The following is a 26916-nucleotide window of genomic DNA, read 5'->3' on the forward strand; positions in this document are numbered from 1 at the left end:
CACCGAAGACTGGTAAAGGCCCCAAATTTCCTGATGCATATCATTCAATTTTTATGATTCCCACAAATGCTAAAATTCTGGCCAGAATTGTGTCCATCCATCTCAGTCAGGTTATCTCGAAGGTAGTACATCTCACAGACAGGTTTTATGCTGGGAAATCAACCTCTGTTAATATTAGATGCCTATATTCCCATCTCCAGGTCTGTCACAGAGAGGAGTCCTCCTATGTTATAGTATACCTGGATGCAGCGAAAGCCTTTGACTCCATTAAGTGGCCAAACTTGTGATCTATGGGAGTGGTACCAGTGTTTGTGAGATGGATACAACTACTATACCACAACTTATGTCTCATGTCCCTTGTTGTCTAGTACCCCCCCCCCCCCCCATTCTCATTGTCTAGAGGTTCTAGATAACAAGGGTGCCCTTTTATTCCTGTCCCTCTGTCCCTATTTGCTTTGGCTATAGAGCTGTTGGCATGCCTACTATGTGCACAATCTGATATTGCTGGTCTTCTATTAAGAGACCGGGTTGATAAAATAGCTTTATATGCAGATGACAAGCTGCTCTTTCTCTGTAAATGTACTATTGCCATGCACATTGTCCCACAATTAATACGTTTGGGACATATTCTGGTCTTACTATTAACTGGGTTATATCTTTTTTTTCCCCTTAAAGGATACCCTCCTAATAATCCATTAGTTTCCCTTCCTTTATGTAGGGTTGACTCCTTTAAATACTTCGGTATTTGGCTGTTTAATGTCATGAAAGACTATTCAACTCTGAATATATTGCTGCTGTTTCTCTATTTGAAGTATAGAATTAACTCATGGCGTAAACTCTCCCTCTGGGTTACAAATCGGGTACATTTTATAAAATTTATAATTTAACCTAAATTTCTTTACATTTTTCAGCGGATTCAGTATGAAATCCCGGCGGTCGGGATACCGGCGTTCAAAATCCCGACGCCGGAATCCCGACCGCCGAAATCCCGACAAGGGGGGGACGTGGATCGCCCCCCCCCCCCCCCCCCTTGCGGGCTCGCTGCACTCGCCACGCAGCGGGCCCGGTGCCTCGCTACGTTCGGCACGCTAATTTATTCTCCCTCCAGGGGTGTCGTGGACACCCACGGAGGGAGAAAGTGTCGGGATTTCGGCGGTCGGGATTCTGAACGCCGGGATCCCGACCGCCGGGATTTTAACTGCATCCCTTTTCAGCAAGCCCAAATATATCTAGAACAAAATTTTAATATGTGTTCTATAGATAGCACCACCAACAGATAACCATCCACCATAAAAAAAAAACAACAATCACTTTCCTCTTAGTTTGTTCTTAACAGGTAGATTTTTTTGGTTTCCTTTTGGATTCCCACAAAAAAAACCCTCCAAATAAATCAAATATGGTGCCCTATTGTCTGAAACCCAGGATCTGCTTTATTGTTCTAAATTCCACTCACATACAGTGATGGGTTTATATTGCATATCAATCCACACATATAGGGAATCAGGCTTTCAGTTCTTTATCCTCCATGAGTTGGAGCTCATTCTTGTTCTTTCTAGAAGCACACTTCATTAAAGGATGATCCAGAGATACCGGGGTAATAAATCTGAGATGATGCTTGCAACACCAGCAGCTGGGAACTTCTGCGCTGGGGGTAACTTCCAAGTTGACCGGTTGACTTAAAATCCTCCTACTGGTCTCCATCTTGGATTTCTGGAAAGGAAAGATTGTGACCATTAGGAAGTTTTTATGTTTACTGGTCAACGTATTTGTATATTTGATCATTCTTTAATAGGTGCTGCGTGGATTGCGCCCATTTTCCTGCCTCCTCTTCCTGTCTTGTTGTCACTTCAGTTATACCGGAAGTCATCCTCTGTCACTTCCGGTCAGTGGAACGCAAGCCACGATAAGCGCTATTGCAGTTCCAGAGGACGACTGTGTGTTTGTTTATCAATTTTATATAATGATTGTTATTTTTGTCAATTTTATACATTATGGCATATTAACCCCTTCCTGACACAGCATGTTTTTGCCTTCCTGACAGAGCCCTTTTTTTCAAATCGGACATGTATCACTTAAGTGTGGATAACTTTTTTTTGCTTTTACTTATCCCAGTGATTTTGAGATTGTTTTCTCGTGACACATTGTACTTCAAGTTAGTGGTAAATTTGGGTCGATACAGTCTGTGTTTTTTTGTGAAAAATACCAAAATGTCGTAAAAAAATGGAAAATTTAGCAATTTGCAAAATGTTAAATTTTCTGCTTGTGAGACAAATAATCATACCACTCAAAATAGTTAATAACTAACATAGACCATATGTCTACTTTATGTTTCCATCATTATTTCAACTTCCTTTTAATTTTTTTGGACACTAGGAGGCTTACAATATGAATAGCAAATTCTCAAATTTTCAAGAAAATTTCAAACACTGATTTTTTTAGGGACCAGTTCAGTTCTGATGTGACTTTGAGGGACTTGTATGTGAGACACCCCCATAAATGATGCCATTTCAAAAACTGCACCCCTCACAGTATTCAAAACAGCATTTTGGAAGTTTGTTAACCCTTTAGGTGTTTCACAGGAATTAAAACAAAGTGTAGGTGAAATTTCTAAATTTCATTTTTTTTGCAGATTTGCAATTTTAATACATTTTTCTAAGGAACACAGTAGATTTTACTAGAGAAATGTGACTAAAAATTGATTCCCCCAATTCTTTTGTTTTCATAAATATCCTATATGTGGCCCTAGTGTGCACGTTGACCAAACCACAGGCTTCATAATAGAAGGAGCACCTACTTGATTTTGGAGCCTCCTTTTTATGAGATAATTTTTTAGGCACCATGTAGGTTTCTAGGCACCATAAGATGCTAAAATTTAGGAACCCCCCCACAAGTGACCCCATTTTGCAAACTACACCCCTCAGGGGATTCATCTAGGGGTATAGTGTACATTTCAAACCCCCAGGGGTTTCACCAATTGTGGTACAACTGGGCTGTGCAAATGAAAAATTACATTTTTTTACACAAAAATGCAGTTCTGGCTCAAAATTTTTCATTTTCACAAGGAATGAAGGAGACAAAGCACCCCAAAATCTGTGCCCCAATTTCTCCCCAGTACGGCAATGCCTCACATGTGACCAAAAAATACCATTTGGGTGCATGGCAGGACTCAGAAGGGAAGGAGTGATTTTTGGATTTTGCGGCTCAGATTCTGGTGGAATGTTGGTGGGTGCTATGTCGCATTAGCAAGACCCCCAAAGCACCAATACAGTGGAACCCCCCCACAAGTGACCCCATTTTGCAAACTACACCCCTCAGGGAATTCATCTAGGGGTATAGTGTACATTTCAAACCCCCAGGGGTTTCACCAATTTTGATACAACTGGGCAGTGAAAATGAAAAATTACATTTTTTTACACAAAAATGCAGTTCTGGCTCAAAATTTTTCATTTTCAGAAGGTATGAAGGAGAAAAAGCACCCCAAAATCTGTGCCCCAATTTCTCCCGAGTACGGCAATGCCTCATGTGTGACCAAAAAGTGGCAGGACTCAGAAGGGAAGGAGTGATATTTGGATTTTGCAGCACAAATTCTGGTGGAATGTTGGTGGGTGCTATGTCGCATTAGCAAGACCCCCAAAGCACCAATACAGTGGAACCCCCCCACAAGTGACCCCATTTTGCAAACTACACCCCTCAGGGAATTCATCTAGGGGTATAGTGTACATTTCAAACCCCCAGGGGTTTCACCAATTTTGATACAACTGGGCAGTGAAAATGAAAAATTACATTTTTTTACACAAAAATGCAGTTCTGGCTCAAAATTTTTCATTTTCAGAAGGTATGAAGGAGAAAAAGCACCCCAAAATATGTGCCCCAATTTCTCCCGAGTACGGCAATGCCTCACATGCGACCAAAAAATACCATTTGGGTGCATGGCAGGACTCAGAAGGGAAGGAGTGATTTTTGGATTTTGCGGCTCAGATTCTGGTGGAATGAATGGTGGGTGCTATGTGGCATTAGCAAGACCCCCGAAGCACGGTGAAATTATGAACCTAATAATCCATAGATGTGTGGTATATTTTAAAACACTCCTTTATACATAGGCCGGGTTTGTCGGGGCAAGTGTCACACTGGAAAATAGTTTGCTTTCTTATTCCCTTTTTATAGCAAACTTTGCACCTTTTTTGTGTCCTGCCCTTTTTTCCAGTGGAGGGGATTTCATCAGGAAAATGCTGCCCTGGTACAATACGGGGGCCAGTACTAGAAGTACTGGGGCCCTCTGCCTGCTGGTTCCCAAATATTAGGCCCTTTATGACTTCCTCTTGAAAGTGCATAAATGTCCCCCTCTGGCCGGTAGAACGGAATAGCACGTAAGCGTTATACAGTGCCATCTGGATGATATACACGGCCAGCTTCTTGTACCAGATTTTTGTTTTCCGCAGGGCACTGTACGGCTTCAGTACCTGATCTGAAAGATCCACTCCGCCCATGTACCTATTGTAATCCAGGATACAATTAGGTTTTGAGGTGTGGGTACTGGTACCTCGTACAGGGACGGAGGTGGTACTGTCTCCGTGAATTGTTGTCAGTATAAGGACATCCCTCTTGTCCTTATATTTGACCAACAACATATTTTCGGTGCATATTCCCCTGCTTTCACCCCTTCTCATTACTTGGGCAATGTGCGTTTTTGGGAGGCCTCTTTGGTTCTTGCGCACAGTACCGCAAGCTGCTGTACCTCTTGAACCAAGGGCCTTAAACAGGGGGATGCTAGTGTAAAAGTTATCCACATAGAGGTGATAACCTTTATCCAGGAAGGGGTGCACTAAATCCCAGACAATTTTTCCACTAACACCTACGAGGGAGGGGGGGCATTCTGGCGGTTCAATTCTTGAATCCTTCCCTTCATATACCCTAAACATGTGGGTGTACCCTGAGGTGCTTTCACACAGCTTATACATTTTTATGCCATACCTTGCCCTCTTACTGGGAAGGTACTGGCGGAATTTAACCCTTCCTTTAAAATGTATAAGGGACTCGTCAATACAAATAAATTTTTCAGGGATGTACATCTCTGCAAATTTGGCACTGAAATGATCAATGACCGGCCTGACTTTGAATAGCCGGTCAAAGGTGGGATCATCTCTGGGTGGGCACTGTGCATTATCGTTGTAATGCAAAAATTTAAGGATCATCTCAAAACGAGCCCGAGTCATGGCCATACGGTAAAATGGGGTGCTGTACAGAACATCTGTACTCCAATATTGCCTAATTTCTGGCTTTTTTACTATGCCCATATGAAACACCAGACCCCAAAACGTCATCATCTCTACTGCATCTACAGGGGTCCACCTAGCAAATGATGACGTGGGGTTTTGAGCAATAAACTGCTGGGCATATAAATTAGTTTGGTCCACCATTAAATTTATAAAATTATCAGAGAAAAATAATTTGAAAAAGTCAATTTCTCTGAGACCTGTGGAATCAAATTGGATTCCTGGCATGGCCAAAAACTCAGGAACCTGGGGCTCAAAATTGTCTGGTGGTGGGGTCCATACGAGATCAATTATTGGGGGGGGGTCTCAGCTGCTCTACGGGGGCGTCTTTGAGGGGGTCCCTCATCACCTCATCACTAGAGGAGGAAGAGGAGCTTAAGATGAATCCTTCAAATTCCCCGCTTGCCTCACTGGCTGTGTCAGAGTCAGAGGCAAGCATGGCATATGCCTCCTCCGCTGAATACATTCTTCTGGATGACTGGGATGACATTTGGGATGCCATTTTTATTTTTGTGTTTCTGGTAGTGAAATGTTTCAACACGTGTATAGTGTAGGGGGGGTACAAACTTTATTTCAACCCGGGGGGTATGTAGTGTGTAGTGTGTATGTAGTGCAGAAAAAAAAAATACTTTATACAGGAATTTGATCCCAATAAAAAAAAAAAAAATTGAAGGGGTTAAAAAAAAAAAAAAAATTTAAGGGGTTAAAAAAAAAAAAAAAATAGTCCTGCGCCAAAAATTGAGCACAGATGTTGGTCAGTAATGTCCGTCACTGAACAGCGCTCAAAGGCAACAGGAATTTGATCAAAAAAAAAAATAGATCAACCCTGTGCCGAAAAAGCTGATCAGTGATGTACGTCACTGATCAGCGCACAGTGGCCACAGGACACCCACAAAATCACAGTGTGTGTAAAAAAAAAAACTTAAAAAAGACCCCACAGCACCCTCAAAAAAAAAAAAAGGGTGATCACTGATGCGACACTGATTACCAGTGAGGGGCAGCAGGTGCACAACCTTTGGTGCAACTGACAGTGCAACTGGCAGCAACTGACAGGTATATATATAAAAAAAAAAACCTCTGCACCCCCAAAAAGTTGCTGATCACCTCAGATATAGTGATCAGCACAAAAGGGGGGGGCAGCAGACACAAAATATAGCACTCTCTATCACTATCTCTCTCTATCTCTCTCTATCTCTCTATCTCTCACTATCTATCACTCTATGACACTGCAGCAGCAGCACTGACAGTTATATATATATATATATATATATATATATATATATATATATATATATATATATATATATATATATATATATAAAAAATAACCCCTGCACCCCCAAAAAGTTGCTGGGGGTGCACAAAAGGGGGGCAGCAGACACAAAATATAGCACTCTCTATCACTCTCTGTCACTATCTCTCTCTCTATCTCTCTATCTCTCACTATCTATCACTCTATGACACTGCAGCAGCAGCACTGACAGGTATATATATAAAAAAAAAACCTGCGCCCCCAAAAAGTTGCTGATCAGTTAATTTATACTGATCAGCACAAAAGGGGGGGCAGCAGTCAGTTATATAAAAAATATATAGCACAATCTGTCACTATCTCTCTCTATCTCTCTATCTATAACTCTATCACACTGCAGCAGCACAAAATATAGCACTCTCTGTCACTATCTCTCTCTATCTCTCTCTATATCTCTCTATCTATAACGCTATCACACTGCAGCAGCACAACACAGGAAGTCACAAATAGTAACAGGATCCAGGAAGCATCCAGCACGCTACAAGCAGTGATCAGGTAAGTATTTGCAAGGATCAGGTCAGTATACCACGGCAGATAGGCACGGTGACCGCACTGCACGCAATTCCAGACCGGAATGGCGTCTGCAGTGCAGTCACCGTTAGTTTAAATCACCCTCCATGGCTGTGATTGGTTCGTCGGTCCGACGAACCAATCACGGCCTTTGGGGGCGGGGGCGGGGTGAGGTGGGGTGACACCAGTGTCACCCTTACACCCCGTGGTGATTGGTGCTGTACTTTACAGCACCAATCACCTCCGATCCCTGTGTCACCGGCGAACGTTATTCGCCGGTGACACAGAAAATGCTGTAATTGGCTGTTCACACTGAACAGCCAATCACAGCGATCGCCGATGGGGGGCGGCATCGCAGCCCCCCCTGGGCATGCAGGGACATGTCTGCTGTCAGGGACAGCAGACATGTTTAAACTGTCACCGCGTCTATAGACGCGGTGACAGTTTAAAGCCATGACGTACATTTACGCCATGTGTCGGGAAGTACTTCCCGACCATGACGTAAATGTATGTCAAATGTCGGGAAGGGGTTAAGTTTTTATTATGTATTGATTGTCTGTATATGACTAAGCCTGGCATTTACCAGTTTTTTGTTTGAACATACAGTATGCTAAAGTTTCTGCCCCCTGATTGGGAAAAGGGGTATAAAGACCCTGTCAACACATACATTCTTCACATCCTGAGGAAGGATCATATATATCAGAAACACTTTGGTGTGAAGGGAAGTGGCCGGCAGGAGGAAACGCATATTCACCCATGTCATCAGTTGGCATTCTTCTTTATCCTACTCAGTCTGGGTGAGAAGGATTTGCTTGTTTGCCTTATGGGTTCCCTGTAACCATACCCAATTTTAATACACTTTTATTGTTGTTGTTTTTTTACTTTTTGTGGCTGTTTGAAATAAACCACCTTGGAGAAATATACCGATCTGCATCCAGTTTGATTGATCGACTGCTAAAGAAACCTTTATGTGTTCATAGGGAACAAAAAATGCACATTGCCATGTCGTGAAGATCGCACATTTTCATGACTAAAACCTGCACCATATCGCACTTTTCACCCACAAATTTGCATCCCATTAAATAGTCTATTTTTTAATGTATTTTTTTAATTCACGATTTGGGAAAATGCGATAATGTGCGTTTTCAGAACATTACTTAAAATCTATAGTGTGTGCTGCATGAGGCTGGGCAGCACTACCTTTGAGAAAGTTGCCAGAGCGCAACTAAACGCGTCAGGTTAACCCTTGTCTGCACTCTTGTGATTATTATTTTGGATACCACACCAACTACCCCTTGAACCAGCTACCGTTTATTCCCCACGGACTCAGCATTTTCCATGCCGGCACCCCCAATTTGGATGTACAAATCGGGACTAAACACCTGCTAAATTCTGGAGCCTCTTATCCAAGCAGTGAGGTATATACATCTTGCCCACCAGTGGAAACCCCCATTCTCAATTGCCCTCACCAGCCCCATTTCCAATTGGGGACCACCAAATCCCAACAAGAAGGTAGCAGTGCCTGGAACAAGCGGGACTCACTTAAGTATCCAATACAAACTGTATTCATTTGACAAGTGGTTTACTGTATGCCATATTTCTCCTAAGTGCAATAATTATGTTTTAGGCAAAATTATATGTGCATTCATATTAATTATGTTTTTAATTGATGTGATAATTAAATGTATTTTTATTTTGTGATACCCAATTGAGCAAATGTATTCATATATTTAAATTAATTTTTTTGTGTAATTAATACCTTGGCGCTCTACACAATTCTTGTTTTTTTCCTGTATCCACCCTCAGGGGACTGAACCTCCCCTATGTGTGAGCCGCCTAAACAACACACCCCATCTCCCCAGCACCTTTAATCAAATGGTGGTGATTCAAATTTTCCCGGGCAGCACTATTGCAGGACTCTGAACTGCTCCAGAGGCACAATGAGGCAAGGAAGAGCTGTGTCCTGATGATGCAGTATACCATGAATGAAGTCAATGAACCAATTGAAGGGGGGGCACATTAGGTTCTGGCGCAGCCAGTTCATTTCTTTTTTCATTATTGAGCTGGGCAGAGCAATAAGTGTTAATTCATGCAGGTCAGCATTTTTTTCTTCCATAAACCTCACCCTCTGACCCATGTGGCCCTATACGAGTGTCTCCTGGGTCCCCCTCTGTCACTGAGCCTGATCCTGAGAAGAGATCTTGAATCAATGCGTCTTATACTCATGCTCAACTATTAGGTTGCACCTTTCTCTCTAAACACCCTAAGTCAAGAAGTGGCCACTCTTAAAGGGGGAGGGGACAGCTGTCATGGCCCCAAGACGAGACCCCAGAGTCAGATTCCTTTTTTATACATGTTTGGCCAATAGTGTGATTCCAGGGCAGCATCAGGAGGGTCCAGTCCACGCAGCGATGGTGACTTCCTTATCGAGCCCATTAGTATCAAGTTGCATATGGTTCTAGAGGGCAGGATTTCCTCAGATCCACACTGGTAACAAAATCATCCCCCACATGATCTCAGATATATTATATTTATATATATTATATTATATTAATATATATAGAGGACACTCACCGGTCTTGTCATGAAAAAACTTTTATGGGATTATTCCCCCATATCAACCAGACATAAAGTGATCAGTGCATGACAGTGGGCCAAGGGTAACTTTATTTCCTGCGAGTGCCGCCATCACCTTCGCACACATATTATATATAATATTCCAAAGATAGACCGCACTCACACTAGGGGTAATGAACCAACTGTGGGGTGCATGCGAAGGGGTCCAGAAATAAATCCGTACTTCAATGTATAGTTACGGTTCTCATATAGAGCGCAGGCGCTCTCCACCTTATCAAAGAAAGTGCTTCTTGATAAAAATAAATCGTTTTATTTGCAACAATGTTTTTTCAGGTATGCTAGGTGCACCTAGCTGGTTTACACGTGTTGTTCCTGAAGCTTACTTTGAACTGTTCTCATTCACCTAAAACGCTCCTTGATAAAGGTCCATCTTCTCTAGGACCGAAACGTCGGAGTTTTGGTGAAATTGGAATATACCTGAAAAAACATTGTTGCAAATAAAACGATTTATTTTTATCAAGAAGCACTTTCTTTGATAAGGTGGAGAGTGCCTGCGTCTCTATATGAGAACCGTAGCTATTATATATAATATGTATGCGGAGGTGATGGCGGCACTCGCAGGAAATAAAGTTACAAACACCAAAACTAGGAGCTTAACATTTCAATTCAGGTTGAATTTTCATCAGAAGCATTTGAACAATACATACAACATACCTTAAATACACCTGGTATCCCCACCCATTATGTGAAGCCGGCAGTCTCCCGCTTCCTTTCACGTTGGCGTGCACGCGGGCACTCCGGGGCACCTCCTGTAACATCACCAGTGTCTCCCAGTTGCTAGGTGACCAGCCGCTGTAATAAGAAAATATAGAATAATACAATACCAGCAAAAAGTACATGTGCATGGTATATAGCAAGGTCATTTACAGAAAACAATTTAGATTCAGTTGTTCATTTAATCCATATGGGCTAGCAGTATTAAGTAGATAAATCCATTTTGCTTCCCTTTGCAAAAGCACCTTGGTTCGGTCACCTCCCCGAATGGACCGTGGTACCCCATCAATTATTTAATAGCGTATTGATGCCGGGATATGTTTAAGTTGAACAAAATGCCTTGCTACAGGCTGTTCAACACCTCCATAGGAAAGACCACATGGGCATTTAATCAAGTAAATAACGAAAAGAGGAATTACAGGTAAATATTTGGTTGATTTTAAAAATGTTCCCAGAATATGGGTGAGAAAAGGTGTTACCTATGTTGCCTATGAAGGTAAATAACAAAAAAATCTCCTACACCCCCAGCCCCTCCCCAGCCACTAAGCTAAAGTTTACTAGATTTTTATAATTACAATGTGACATGTTAAGAAGTTCATTTAGATGGACATAAAATATAAAAAGGGACACTTGACTAATTCAAAAACATGACCTGAAGCTGAACTCAAAGCAACACTATCAATTTATCAATCTCAATAGGGGGTCAAAGCCTGCTAACTGCTTCACTATTTCTCTGTAGCCTGAAAAATGTAATTAAATAAAAACTTATTACAAGCAAAATGCCTATCAGTTGGATGCATTGCAGTATTGTATGTATAGTCTATTGGATGCATTGTAGTATTGTATGTATAGTTTGTTGTTGTATGATTGAGGTTATACTTATGATCTACTGTATTAAGTAAAACAAAGGAAAAGCTAGGATTATCCATTATGTACTAAAGTCTTTATGGGCACATTCTTTATCTATACGATTCAAAGTCCAGACAACTAAAGTTATTCATCTTTTAAAAATGTTAAATATTTTCTGTGATAAATCACAATCATTGTAAAAACATGATGCATTGAGACATCTTTCTGTTTTTTTTTTTTTTTTTTTTTTTTTTATAATAAATTTTTATTAGATCTCCAAGGAAGAAACATTATACAAATACAGACAGTATATTAAGGTATCACATTGTACACTTCCATCAGAGCAAGTGGTACTGCAATCAACTACCAATCTGACAATGGAGACCTATATTATAAAACAATAATGTTGGGGGAAATACAAACAAAGGGGGAGACAAACATATAGAGCTAAAGAGGAGCAAAGGAAAGAGAGAATGAGAGGTAGGGGAGGACAGACACGTAGGGGGGGGAGGGGGGAGTTCAGGTGAAATCATAAATACCATTATCCCATATGCGGAGATCATACACAGAGCTCATCATGAGAGTAGATGAAAAGAGTTACGAATTATACGTCAGGTGTGTGTGGGGGGGAATTAAGGGCAAAAGTTCCCCATGCACCCTCACTAGATAGAGAGAGGTTGTGGGATTCTCTGAACTCACACCATTTGAACCACTTAAAGTGTATCGATGAGGCCTCCGAGGAGTATTTAACGTTCGACGTCTCGAAGAGGAAATGACTATGAACCTTGTTAGCGACCATGCCGACTGAAGGTATCTCTGTAGTTTTCCAGAACTGGCCAATAGCTGCTTTAGTTGATATTAAAATATGTCTCAGAATGTATAGGTCTCCACCTTTCAACTGATCAGTGTGGTGTAATAGTGCTAAAACCGGGTCAGGCAGGACAGTTATTCTAAGAACCTCACTGATGAAGCTGAAAATCTCCGTCCACTTAGGGCGGATAACTGGGCAATCCCAGAAAATGTGAGAGATAGAGCCCACTGAGCCGCAGTTTCTCCAGCATAAGTTGGAGACAGTCGGCCATATAGCGTGTAGTCTGGTAGGGGTGAAATATGTCCTATGGCAAAGTTTATAAAACATTTCAGCATGTTGAATACACTTAGACATCTTAAATCCTGAGTATAGGATAGAGTCCCACACCTCCTCGCTAAAGGTGATATTCAGATCGAGTTCCCATTTTAACTGAGCAGGTAGTTTCCCCTGCTTAGAGTTAGTTATCAAGTAGTCGTACCACCTAGAGATGCCTCCCTTATGTGCCTGGGGTGATAGTTTGGAAAGTAATATTTTAGGAATGGGGATAACTACAGCGGGGTCTTTATGAGTAGCAGAGAGCCAGTGTCGGATTTGCAGATATTTGTAAAAGTCGTTTTTAGATAAGCCAAATTTCTCCTGCAGTGAAGAAAATTGATGGAGGATACCCCCTTGCACCATCTGGCTAAGAGAGGTAATACCTGCCGCCACCCATGAGTCTAGATTTAGATTCGGAATAAGCCTAGAGATAGATTTAAGTGATAAATCTGCACTCGGGAGGGCAACGTCTTTGTTGTCTGCGGTCGCTCTGCCCCATACTTCTATAGTTGCTTTGATGGCTGTGCCCAGCTCGTGCCCACCTGGAATAGCTCGAGAAGGGAGCCATAGTATATCCTTAATTGGAATTATCGGGGAGAGGGAGCGCTCCAACACTACCCATGGTTTTGGGAACTTAGGTTCGAACCAGTCTCTAGACTGGCTAAGTAAGCAGGCCATATGATATTTATCAATGTCCGGGTAACCAAGTCCCCCCATACACTTTGGTAGGGCCATGATCGCCCTGGACAGTCTGGGCTTAGACCCCTTCCATATGTATTTTGAGAATACAGAGTTTATTTTGCAGATTAAGGATCTTGGAGGTCGTCTAGGTATTGCCCGGAATAGATAAATTAGTTTGGGAAGGAGAATCATCTTAGAGGCTGCCAATCTGCCCCACCAAGATATTTCGTGTATGGACCATTCCTTTATCAGAGTTTCAAAAGATTTAATAAGCCGCATAAAGTTACACTCAAACAGGTGTTCGTCTCTTGCTACATACACTCCCAGATACTTAATTGATCTAGATTGCCATGCATATCTGTATTGGTCTTTGAGACGCACTACCTCTTCGATTGGGATGTTTAATGGAAGGGCTTCCGTCTTGGAGGTGTTTAGTTTATAGTAAGAGACGGAAGTATATTCCTCTAAAACCTCATGTAATGCAGGGAGTGAGCTCTCAGGCTCCAGAAGACACAGGAGCACATCGTCCGCAAACAAGCAAATTTTATGCGACATCTCACCAATGTATGGACCTTTAATTTGTCTAACTGATCTGATTTTTTCAGCAAGTGGTTCCATAGCCAAAACAAATATTAGTGGGGATAATGGGCACCCCTGTCTAGTGCCATTGGAAATTGCAAAGCTGGAAGAGAGGCAGCCATTTACATACACCTTTGCGGAAGGACATGAATATAAGGCAAATATGGAGTCTAAAATTCTGCCTTCAAAACCGAATCTCGTTAATACCTCCCGCAGGTACCCCCAGTGTAGCCTGTCAAACGCTTTCTCGGCGTCTAGTGAAAGGAGCAACAAGGGGGTCCCGCTACGGTTACATACCTCCAGGATGCCCAATACCCTTCGCGTATTATCCGGGGCCTGTCTACTCGGCACAAACCCCACCTGGTCTGCCGCAACCAGTGAGGGGAGCAAAGGTGCCAGCCTGTTGGCTATCAACTTAGCGTAGAGTTTCAGGTCTGTGTTCAATAAGGCAATAGGTCGGAAGTTTTGGACCGAGGTAGGGGGCTTACCAGGTTTGGGGATAGTAACAATTCTTGCCTCGAGCATTTCTTTTGGGAAACTTTTAGTCGAGGAGGCTTCATTAAAGACCTTTGCTAATAGAGGGCCTAATTCCGATTTAAAGCATTTAAAGAAGTTGGAGGGAAAGCCATCGGGGCCAGGGGCCTTGTTGTTTGGTAGACTATCGATAGCGTTCTCAACTTCGGATATCGACCATGGGGTGCACAGGGACTGACAAACCTCGGGGGTCAAAGCAGGTAAGCTAATACTGTTTAGAAAAGCCTCTATGTCCGCTTTTGAGGGTTGGGGGGTGTGAGGGTCTGTGTTGAGGTTGTATAACCTCGAGTAATATTCCACAAAGGTGTCTGCAATCTGGAAGGGGTCAGCTACTCTAGTACCATTGGAGTTGATTAAGAGGTTAACTTTTGCTTTCGCCCTTTTGCCCCTCAGCTTCCTCGCCAAGAGGCGACCTGCTTTATTGCCGAAAACGTAAAATCGCTGATTCAGTCTAGTAATATTTCTTTGTATTTCCCGAAAGGAAAAAGAATTTACCTTATCCCTAGCCTGAGTTAGTGTCTTATATAGGGTCCTGTCAGAGGGATTAGCCTTGTGGGCCTCTTCTAATCTCGAGAGTTCTTTTTCCGCAGCTATGAGGTCTTTAGTATTTGCCCTCTTCAACCTGGCCGCCGCCTGTAATGCGGAGCCTCTAACTACAGCCTTTAGGGCGCACCAATGGGTAAATACTCCTGTGTCTTCTGGATTGTTAGTGGACATATATAGGGATAGAGAGTCCTGAATGGCCTGCTTTGATTCCAAATGAGATAGAGCTGAACTCCCTAGTCTCCAGGGGCCTGGAGGCGCTCTAAAAGACCCCTGGTCCCACACCAAGAGTAACGGGGAGTGGTCTGACCATGTTATAGGCAGAATGTCCACCTTGCGTAAGGAAGCTAGGGTCCATTTGTCGGTGAGGGCTAAATCTATCCTTGAGTACGTCTGGTGAGGATGTGAGAAGAAAGTATAGTCACGAACCCCAGGGTGTCTAGCTCGCCAGGCATCATGGAGGTCGTACTTGTTAATAATCTGCCTGAATTTGCGAGAGAGATCTGGGAGATGTGGGACTCTGTTTATGGGGATGGGACCTATCCATAACTGAATCTGGGACTATATTAAAATCACCTAAAACCAGGAGGGCTCCCTTAGTATGTTTCTGCATTACTGAGAAAAATTTCTTACAGAATGGGACTTGTTTGGTATTTGGGGCATAACAGGTGACCAGGGTAGTGTCAACTCCATCCAGCTGCCCCACTAATATCAGGAATCTCCCTTCAGGATCAGCCTGCTGCTCTGCGACTACAAAGGGGCAGTCAGCAGATATCAATATCGCTACTCCTGCTTTCTTGAGCGGGCCGTTTGCTGTGAAACAATGTGGGTATCTAGTATCACAGAATCTAGGAGGGGCTGACTTGCTAAAATGCGTTTCTTGGACTGCTACTATGTGGGCTTTCAGCTTATGAAAGGAGGTCAGGGCCAATTTTCTTTTCTGGGGTGAGTTGAGCCCTTTCGCATTCATGGAGAGAATATTAACCATTTTCTAAATACAAAGTTGGTAAATACTTGGCGCTGCGTGAGTCTCTGCACAGTAAAACGGTACATACATATTCATACTGGTAATAATGGAAGGGAAGGGAAGACACATAGGGGAAGGACAAGGAGAGAGAGAGAGAGCAGAGGAGGTAGAAAATAAGAAGGGCGACTCTAACTAGAGCCGTAGTGAGGAACCAAACTAAGGGTGCCTCAGCCAGAATGTTGGGGGGGTAGTGGCTGTCCACCCCGCCCCCACCTGAGTATAACTATAACTTCACACATTGATATACCGTAGTAGAACCAAACTGTTATATAAGTGCTATCTTATAGTAACGACCGATAAAGTAAGTGTAGCAGGGCCAGAGCTACTCGGCCGTCTTAAGGAAGAACCTCTGGATAGCAGATTTTATAGGTAGCCTACCTATATTGGTAATGATAATAAGGAGTCTATGCCCGAAAGGTTATAGCTCAAACTACTTAGCCCAAGCATATGGGAGCTACATAGCCGGGAATTAATGTATTGAGAATGATTTTTGAAGGGGCAGTTCCTAAGTACTGAAAATAGAAGGAAAACAGGTCATATCAAGCCCAGCATGAGTGACCTGCAAACATACCTAGGGAAAAGCAACATTAGTAATCGTGCAGTGAAAAATGGAAAAAAAGAAAACATGTAGGCAGCTTAATGTAGCAAATGGTACCTGAGCTTCATGGGCCCACAGACAAACTTAGGGAATGAGGCAGCAGTAATGTTCATGCAACGGAAACCTGTGGACCACTTAATATACCTGGAGAAAAAAAAAACGGCTAATAATGGGGAACATCGAGAGGTGTTAAGCCTAGTGATCATAAACCTACAACAACATATAGGGAATAGGGCAGCATTACTGTTCGTGCAGCATACGCTTGTAAACAGCTTAATATAGCAAATGGGGCCTGAGCTTCCTCTGTCTGCTAACAAATACAGTCACTGATGTAGCAATAATGTTCGAGCGGCAAAAAGCTGTAGAGAGCCTAATATGGCAAATAGAACCTGAGCTTCAAATGTAGTAGGAGCTATTCATCCGCCGACCAGTCCTGCTGGAGTCGACGGGCAGGGGAAGCCCCTGGAGATGGGCCTGTCAGGTTCCATCTGGACAGCAGCTTCATACCCTCCTCAGTGGAGGAGACAGAGATAGTAGAGCCCTCACGTTGAATAAGTAAATGGGTCGGGAAGCCCCAGCGGTAGAGGATGTTCGCCTTCCTCAAGGCCGATGTGATCGGTTGCAAGGCACGTCTTTTTGCAAGAGTCTCTCTAGATAGATCGCCAAACAGCTGGTAAGGGCTAAGAGCAGCGGCGGTTTCTGATTGCGGCCTGGCGGCTTTCAGTAGAGCTTCCTTGATGTGGAAAAAATGGACTCTCATAATGACATCTCTCGGGACCCCCTCAGGGGCATTTCTAGCCTTGGGCAGTCTGTGGATCCGATCCAGTAGGAGGTCAGCAGGCGAAGCTGAAGGCAGCAGTTTCTTGAGGATGTCTAGGACAAAGTCATGAAGGCTGCTATTAGAGATGTTATCAGGTATGCCCCTGATCTTGAGGTTATTTCTGCGCGACCTATCCTTCATATCGGCCAGTTTGTCCCGTAGGGCATTAACCTCTTCCTCCAGCGTTGCATGAGAATCTATCAAGCCATTATGGGATCCTACAAGTTCGCCCATCTTATTTTCTAGCGCGTCAGTACGTTCGCCCAGCTCATCTATGGAGCGCTGACAGGACTGGAGTGACGTGCGAATCTCAGCGGTGACTTCGTCCTTCATTTGGGTGAGTAGTAGCTTTAACGTGCCAACTGTCAAGGCGGCATCATCCGCAATCTCCGTACGGACCTGAGGGTCCCCAGCTGGGATTGAAGGGGGGGTCGGGGTAGCCGGAGAGGGGGGGGGGGGGTTAGAGGTAGCTGAGGTCGATGCCGCTGGGTTGCAACCAGCCCCCTTGGGTGATGGTTTAAAAAAAGGTACCTGAGAGACAGGTTTACTCATCTTAGTGCGTTTGGAAGGCATGACGCAGGTAAATGGTACGCTGTAAGAATGGCGCTGGGGTCCAGGAACGCATGAGGGCTTAAACGCTGAGAGCTTTAGCTACCCATTTTTTCGGGCAAGGCCAGTCTAGTTTAATTCTTCTCAAAAACACAGGTGAGAGCAGGGTGGAGAGGGGTATCTCAGTGTGAAGGGTGAGCCTTCATGGGTTCTGTATGAGGGCTCCTCCACCAGTTATGTGCTTCACAGTGGAGGACATATGAGCTGGGGCACAGCATCCACCCCTAGTGCTGTGTATGTGTGGGCTGATGTATGGGCTGATAGGGTAGCCTCAGGGCTCACAGCTCTGCCACCCACAGCCCTCAGTTATGGGGTAGACAGTCTAGTGGGTGGGGGTGAGGCACACTTCAGCGATACTCAGTAGGTGCAGGCAGGCAGGGCTGTGCAAAGGACTCACTGCTGCAGCCGGGTACAGAATCCAATATGGCCGCCGCTGCTGGAGTGAGAGGAGGACGCCTGAATCCTTCCTCCTAATTGCGGCCAGGAAAGTAGCCAAAAGGCACCAGGGGCACCAGGAGAGGTAGGGGCACCCCCCCCTTACCTCTAGTTAGTTGGGCAGCGTGAAACGCTGCCTCCGGAGCGCGTTAATCAGCGCGATGCGGCGTGGAGCTCAGCCGCCGGGCGCCTGCTACTAATTGAGGCCGCGGCTTCTGACAAGGAGAGGGCCGCAACCTGCAGGGTTGGATTTCTCCTTCCCCCGGCTCTGCAGCGCGCTCAGCCTTGCTCCGGACAGCGCCTGTGGGTCAGCTGGGCTTGTGCTGGGGTGGAATCCACGTCTCAGGGGCTGTGAAGGGGCTCTTTTATCTGGGAAAGGTAGGAGCTCTCCCAAAACGTGTCTTGCTCCTTGCTTAGCTAGGCCACGCCCCCATCTTTCTGTTTTTTAATATCTGCAAATTTTGATACAGGAAAACTAAATAAAAAATGTAACAAGACTGTTGTGGCAACAGCTCTTGATGGCTTCTAGCTATTGGATTAACAGTGGGTAACAGCCTATAGCCGCTACTGGCCCCCTCTAGATAGCCCAGGATTTACTTTATATGCTTATTTGTCTAAGCTATATTTGAAAAATATACATATGTGTGTTAATCAAAATACACACATCTGTACAATATGCTTCATCGATACTATAGATCAGAACTGTACCTAACTATGTATGCAGCACACCTTGCCCTGCTTAGTGAATATTTAAGAATGCATGTCTTGTATAGCAACCCTTCATCTGAAACAATATGTATAGTACAGTATTCTCGAACTACATTACCACCAAACTCGTCTGTATATACAGTATACCTTATTTGATTCTGTCTATATATTTCCAGGTTTTATAAAACCGATATATGCCCATAATAAAATCTCCCAGTATTAGTCAACCAATAACAACCCGCCAGGGAAAACAAAACGTAAATAATTGGTCCAAGGCGTCACAAACTTCCGTGCGGTCCACCCTGTACTATTGTGTGGGTCATATACCAGAAACTGATTCACAGCTGGCTGGGCTGTGGAGCACAGATGCTGTGCGCGTATCCAGGAAGTGCGCGCCAACGCCTGCATTCCACCGACCAGAAGCCATGTGAGGATGGAGTTTCCGGATATCCGGAAACACGGCAGAATAGGCTGCTGACTATTAAATACACTTTTCGGCACTACTCTGTATAAAATCCATTTCCAAATACATCTAAGTAGTAAGTCTGTCTCCCACTTTCACAATGTAAATAGATTACCTATGTTTTTATATGTATTCAAGATGATTGAGCTAGTAACCACCCACAAGTGTATGACATCATTTCCATGGGGAGGGTATTTAAACCCAGTCCTCAGTACAGCAAGGTATCCTTGAAAAAGCTGCATTTCAGCAGCAAAACTCGTAGGTTCTTGCCCTTCACTGCCTCATCCAGGAGCCGTCACCCAATCCATGTCCAGAAGTGTTTGATTTCTATCCAGCGGAGGTCTACAATCGCAGCACCATCTGCGCAACCGGCACTTATTCCTTCCTCCACCGTGGCCACCAAAGGTTTGGCGGTACGCCACCTCCTAAGGACCCGGTGAAATCTCTACAAGGCTAAGGAAGAAACAATTTCCTCCACTTACAAACTTTGACCTCCCTAGTAATGGTGGACTCAACAATAAGGGTGACTATCCATATGCTCATATCAGTGCACTGAGCAGATACTGTGAATTTTTTTTATCAAAAACATTTTTATCTTTTCCCCCTTATTAATTGTTATTTACAAATATTCTAATTTATTATTTGTATTTATTTTTTTCTGATGTTATACTTACCTATTAAATGCCATTCATTTTAACATAAAAGGGGAGATTCTGTAAGCTAAAAATGCGGTAAAAACCCCGTTATCGGGGTTTTTACCGCATTTTGGGATGCTGTAAGCATCCCCCGCCGGGTTACCGCGGCGGGGAGCATCGCCAGAAAAATCTGGTGATGCCCCATAGAAGCCAATGGGCTTCTACCGCATCCCACCGCCGCCCCGAATCGCCCCCTCACCTGTGTCCGGGCAGCACAGAGCTGTGCTGCCCGGACCTGTGACCTCCTCCCTGCACTGATCCTCTTCCGGGTGCAGGGAGGAGGAGAGCCTGGCGCAGCAGCAGCGCCGGGTGTGGGAGGGAGGGGCGAGCCGACAGGACCTGCTGGGTCTCGGCGACTCTCACCGCAAAGGACAGCTCTTAACGCAAGAGCTGTCATTTGCTATAATTATCGCATATGTTAGAACATATGCGATAATTATAATTGCGAAGAGAGGCGAAGGGGGGCGGAGATTCTTAGAGAATCTCCCCCAAAGTCGGTATACCTCATATCTATATTTAGCGCATTTATACCCATCCTGAACCTTTTCTTTATTTACCATTAGGAGTTACTACCCATATATTTTAACTGCTGCTTGGTAAAGCACACTTATTTCAAAGCTCCTTCTTTCGATATCTTGATATCTACTCTGCCAACCAATGCGACCCAGTATGGCAGCTTTAAGCTGCAAATAACTAGATGCCTGGTCCGTAGGGAGGTCATAGTACATTTTCTGGGGATTCCCTGTCAAATATGGGGCTAGCTTATTTGCCCAGGCATCCCAGGTGGCAGTGTGCTCAAAGGTCCCCAGGTAGGCTTTTACATCGTATGAGGGACACATGTTTGGCAATGGCCTAGGCTCCTGGTGATGATGTCGCAGGAGACCCACTTTATCATGAATCAGGTGCAGGGTTCCCTGCTGAGCTTGTACTTGTGTATGGAGAAGCTGCATCTGGGATTGTTGCCCTGTAGCCACATTTGTTGAGGCCCTTAACAATTCATCCATGGTGCATGGAACGGATGCATGATATATGAATCTTGCGACCCTTGTCATATACCACCAACCCACAATTTAGTAAACCACCCAAAAAAAACACCCTTTTTAAAAAAAATACAACTGACACACAACCCTGGCTGTTACTTAGGTTACTAACCTGACCAGAGGAAGTTTGCAGAGTCTGTGGAGACTGTCATGGCTCCGGCACTCCTGCAGCTGCTAGGTTCCCCTTTGTGCTTGGTGCATCCAGCCTAAGGCCCACATTGGGCACCACTTGGTAACAAACCACCTTCCACCAGACAAGACTCTGATACAGTCTGTTTACCTCCACAGCACATGAAACATGTCTTTTCCACAGCAAATTTAACAAGTAACTTAACCAGGCACCGGGTCCACAAACAGAATATACTGTACACAATCTCAGGCTCCCTCAGCTCCCTGTCACTAACCTACTGGCCCACCACCCTCTATCACCTGGCCACTTGCTGGCAACATGAGCCCTGATCTCTTGCACTAACAGGCTTTAAGAAAGTGTGACACGTATGTTCCTGATTACTGAAAGTGCTTGCTCCAACACCTGGACCGGACCTGCATGGATGGTATTCTCCAGTATTTCTCTTAGTCCTAAACCCAGGTAACTGAATAACTGTGTCCTGTTCTGCAAACACCTGGGGTGGCACCTGGACTGGATATATTTGTTGCAGATACAGCATATTTCCACATGAGCATAATGTTGAAAATCCAGACCAGCTTTTAGAGCAGCAGCAGGAAAACTAGATCCAGTCCAGGTTTCCTAATGTGTGTGATCTGGGTTGGGCTGATTAAGCAGCACTCTAGTTCTCCTGATATAGGGGTTTCCAGTAGAGATGGACAAAACGGTTCATTAAGCTGAGCCGGGATCCGCCGGATCTCTCGGCGAACCGATACGGGTCTTTTGGGCGGATCCTCACCTCGCTTTAAAAAAAAAGGGGGGGTTATTTACATGACCGAGTAAAAACACTGATCGATGGCTGGGTGCAGAATCGCCATCGATGGCAACCATCGATGGCGTCTGCACCGATGGCCATCCCTGGCAGCAGCAGCTAATCTTTCTATCACTTGTAGTCACAGCACTGTACTCGGTCTCCAGAGGTAGTACATCTCGGCTGCCACAGGTGGCAGCACTGATATCAGGAAAATGCATTGTAATGGAAAACGAAAGTGAAACGGATCACCTTTTTGGGATCGCGACTCACTCGTTCTTGAATGGGATCCGTTCAAAAGATCCGGTTCGTTCACGAACGACCCATCTCTAGTTTCCAGGGCAGAGGATCATTGCTGTTGATGGTGGAATAACTGCCTAAGTGATAGGCTAGGGCACATGTCTTCAACCTGTGGCCCTCCAGATGTTGTAGAACTACATGTCCCAGCATGCCCTGACAGTTTTGGCATGCTCTCATAGGAAAAAATGTGGCAATGCATGTTGGAACATGTAGTTTCACAACATCTGGAGGGCCACAGGTTGAAGACCCATGGGCTAGGGTGTAGGCTATGGTAGGGGGATACAAGCATAAGGTCAACAAGCATTAGGTCAACACCACTAGGTTGACATGCATTAAGGTCGACAAGATGGAAAATCAACATGCAGGAAGGTTGAGATGACTGAAGGTATGGAAAAATAAAACATTTTGTATCCCAATTGCACCATGAGTGAGAAATATACACATAATAATCAGATAATACAGAGATCTTGGTTGCATATATCTGCAGATATAGGGCTAAGCCCCCAGGCCGTACGTCAAGGCGTCTCTGTGTCACTGGGGTCCCTAATATTGGGTATGGGTCTGGGGTGTGGGCCCCCAACATGTCGGCACAGGCTGACTACTCCAGGGCAGCACACAAATGAAAGTTAATAAGGGTCAGAGGCGTAGGGAGGGTGGAGCCACCGGAGCTCATGCTCCGGGCGTCGATTGGTGGAATGGCACCGCCGGCCCGCCCCCCCCCCCCCCTCCGCAAATGATCCGTGCATGATACATACAGCGGAGTGCAGCGTGTGCCGGCGGCTGCCCTGCCCAGCGCCTGCCTTGCTACTGCTGCTCGGTCCGGCAGCCATCAATTAAGCGGCCTGGTCTGGGGGGGCAGGGTGTCATCTGCTCCCCACAACCCTACCTTCCCAGGCCAGCGCCTCCCGAGTCCCGACCGTCAGAGGAAGGCAGGCACACAATGACACCTGCTACTCCATATCCCATTGGCCGCTCAGCATTTAAGGGATATGGAGTAGCAGGTGTCAACAGAATATGTGTCTGCCTCCATAGTAGGCTACAAAAAGATGGCCGCTGTACAACCAATGGGTTTCCAGGTTTTCAGGTTTCCTTTCCATGGAACACAAGGGTGGAAAAAGGGGAGGGCTAATCAGGGGCTTGCTATCAAAGGAAGAGGAGCAGCACGATGCAGAGACACCCATGGACTGGAAGAGAGGGCAGAGGTGAGCAGTGTCTCATAATATATATATATATATATTTGAAAGCCACTCCCTAACATTACATTCATGCCCATTTTTGCATTCCATTTCCCTGTGAGAAGCAGGGCCACTTGCTTGTGCCTGTCCCCCAGGCTGAAAGTTGCCAGTCAGCCCCTGTTACAGTGTCTTATATAGCGCAGCAGTTCCGTTACAGCGTCTTATATAGTGCAGCAGATTCCGTTACAGTGTCTTATATAGCGCAGCAGATTCCGTTACAGTGTCTTATATAGCGCAGCGGATTCCGTTACAGTGTCTTATATAGCGCAGCAGATTCCGTTACAGCGTCTTATATATCGCAGCAGATTCCGTTACAGTGTCTTATATAGCGCAGCGGATTCCGTTACAGTGTCTTATATAGCGCAGCAGATTCCGTTACAGCGTCTTATATAGTGCAGCAGATTCCGTTACAGTGTCTTATATATTGCAGCAGATTCCGTTACAGTGTCTTATATAGCGCAGCAGATTCCGTTACAGTGTCTTATATAGCGCAGCAGATTCCGTTACAGTGTCTTATATAGCGCAGCAGATTCCGTTACAGTTTCTTATATATCGCCGCGGATTCCGTTACAGTGTCTTATATAGCGCAACAGATTCAGTTACAGTTTCTTATATATCGCAGCAGATTCCGTTACAGTGTCTTATATAGCTCAGCAGATTCTGTTACATTGTCTTATATAGCGCAACAGATTCCGTTACAGTGTCTTATATAGCACAGCAGATTCCGCTACAGGGTCTTATATAGCGCAGCAGATTCCGTTACAGAGTCTTATATAGCGCAGCAGATTCCGTTACAGTGTCTTATATAGCGCAGCAGATTCCGTTACAGTGTCTTATATAGTGCAGCAGATTCCGCTACAGGGTCTTATATAGCGCAGTAGATTCCGTTACAGTGTCTTATATAGCGCAGTAGATTACGTTACAGCGTCTTATATAGTGCCGCAGATTCTGTTACAGTGTCTTATATAGCGCAGCAGATTCCGTTACAGGGTCTTATATAGTGCAGCAGATTCCGCTACAGTGTCTTATATAGCGCAGCAGATTCCGTTACAGTGTCTTATATAGCGCAGCAGATTCTGTTACAGTGTCTTATATAGCGCAGCAGACTCCGTTACAGTGTCTTATATAGCGCAGCAGATTCCGTCAGTGTCTTATATAGTGCAGCAGATTCCGTTACAGCGTCTTATATAGCGCAGCAGATTCCGTTACAGCGTCTTATATAGCGCAGCAGATTCCGCTACAGGGTCTTATATAGTGCAGCAGATTCCGTTACAGCGTCTTATATAGCGCAGCAGATTCCGTTACAGTGTCTTATATATTTCAAATGTAACATGCCAACACATGTTAGCCACGCCCCCAATTCATTACCGGGGGGGGGGATATGCCCTTGCTCCGGGCACCATGGCACCTAGCTACACCGCTGGTAAGGGTTAATAAGAAGCACATAAGTGCTATGTAAGGGAGTGAAGGTGTGATTAAAATAATATATACACTGTGATAGGGAAAAACATAAGTGTTAATAAAGTGTTAGGGTGTGCTAACCTAGAGCTGAAGGTCAACATGGGTTAGCTCGACAGGTCATTAAGTCGACACAAGCATTAGGTCGACATGGGAAGGTCGACAGTCAAAAGGTCAACATGGGGTTTTTCACTTTTTCTTTGAGCCGACTTGTGCCGATAGGCACTATTTCATGCCCTACCACTAGGGCGTGGTGGGAGAATAAAATAGTGTGCCGAGCGCAGCGAGGCACCGCGCACAAAGGGGACGCAGTGCTACATTTCAGTGTCCATGTTGACTGTGTCCCTCCCCTTTAGAATGTAAGCTCTCATGAGCAGGGCCCATGTACTTTTCTTAGAATATATACATCTCCATACCTCCCAACAGTCCCTATTTTAGCGGGACAGTCCCGATTATTAGGGCCTGTCCTGCTGTCCCACCCGTGGGTGGCAGTGTCCCGTGGTGAGGGGGGACTGTTGGGAGTCCCCCGTGTCGGCTGCTAAGCAGCAGGGAATAACCGCTGTGCGCATGTGCACAGCGTCTATTCCCGCAGCCAGGGGGCTGGGGGCATGGCTAGAGGCTCACAGAGCCTCTGGGTCATGCCCCCATAGCGGCAAAAATGGGGGCGTGGCCTCGCGGGAGAGCTGCGAGTATAGGCCATGCCCCCAAATTTAGGCCACACCCCGGAAATTTCGGCACACCTTCGGCACGCATCAGCAGTGTCCCGGGTCCGGCGAACAGAAAGTTGGGAGGTATGCATCTCTGCTACCCTGATAATTGCTTCAGTGTCCTGCCCCCTGATGTAACTATCCTTATTTACCATGTACTTGTCCTAAATTGTCTTGTACTGTAATTCGTTATTTGTTTTTTTGCTCATTTATTTATTGTTAGGTGCTGCGGAACCCTTGTGGCCATTCTGGTTATGGTGTTTGGGGTGGAGGGATCACCTTCCATCTGGCTGTTTTCACAAAGATCCACATTGGGATCGAAATGTTAACAGTATGTAAATTCTTTGAATAAACTATGTATATATATATATAGAGAGAGAGAGAGAGAGAGAGAGAGAGAGAGAGAGAGAGAGATTGAGATTTATTTTAGACATTTAGATTATAAACTTAAACTTGTTACCTCCTGTGCTATACCTTCTGTTAACTTGCCAGAATCTTCTCACTGCCAACAATGGCATAAAATCTTTGGGATTGTCTGTCCTGCTGTTGATTTGGGTCTTTTGACTGCTGATGCAGCATTTTTGTTACTTTTACGCACTGTTTTGTTCTGTAATGGGGGTGAGCCGTTTTGCTGTTCTGACAATATCAATCAGATCCGCCGATCACGTAATCACCAAAAACTGAATGTCCGTACTCTAGACTTACCGATCCTGATAGTTTTTGTTTTCCCCCAGAATCATCCAATTGAGGGTGAGATGCCCCACATGCCGGATTTTCGCTGCAGGGGGTATCGCCACCAAAAGCTGTCGATAACCCATAGAAGCCTATGTGCTTCATAACGCATTGATACTGCCCAGCAGTGACCCCGGCCACCCCACCCCCCTCACGTTTGTCTGGTCAGCCTCCTTCTGTGCTGCCCAGATCAGTACCTTCCTCCTCCCTAGCTCTGTACTTCTTCCAGGCACAGGAAGGAGGAGGCGGAGCCTGGCAGTAGCCAGGCAGGAGGATTGGGGAGAGCCGCCGTGGACCCGCTCACCCCCCACTGGCGGCTTTGTAAAGGGGAGCTCTAATCACAAGAGCTGCCCTTTTTGATACTAATTGCAGACTAATTGTTAGAGCATATACGATTACTATCACTGCGGTAGCTCG

At 44.9% G+C, this 26916-nt stretch overlaps 1 long non-coding RNA gene across 2 annotated transcripts; it reads right to left on the reverse strand.

The window, feature by feature from the left end:
* Positions 1–1212: 1212 nt before the first annotated feature.
* On the reverse strand, positions 1213–21611 carry LOC146019532 (uncharacterized). Of its 2 annotated transcripts, XR_014450586.1 has the most exons (4): positions 21263–21611; positions 16438–16524; positions 10384–10521; positions 1213–1710 (listed from the first exon to the last, which is right to left on the reverse strand). It is a non-coding gene; the product is annotated as an uncharacterized LOC146019532 (long non-coding RNA). The 2 variants fall into 2 exon arrangements; XR_014450587.1 differs by lacking the exon at positions 16438–16524.
* Positions 21612–26916: the final 5305 nt, after the last annotated feature.

Source organism: Crinia signifera, chromosome 7, assembly GCF_055691185.1.
Source record: "Crinia signifera chromosome 7, ASM5569118v1, whole genome shotgun sequence".
Lineage (NCBI taxonomy): Eukaryota > Metazoa > Chordata > Amphibia > Anura > Myobatrachidae > Crinia > Crinia signifera.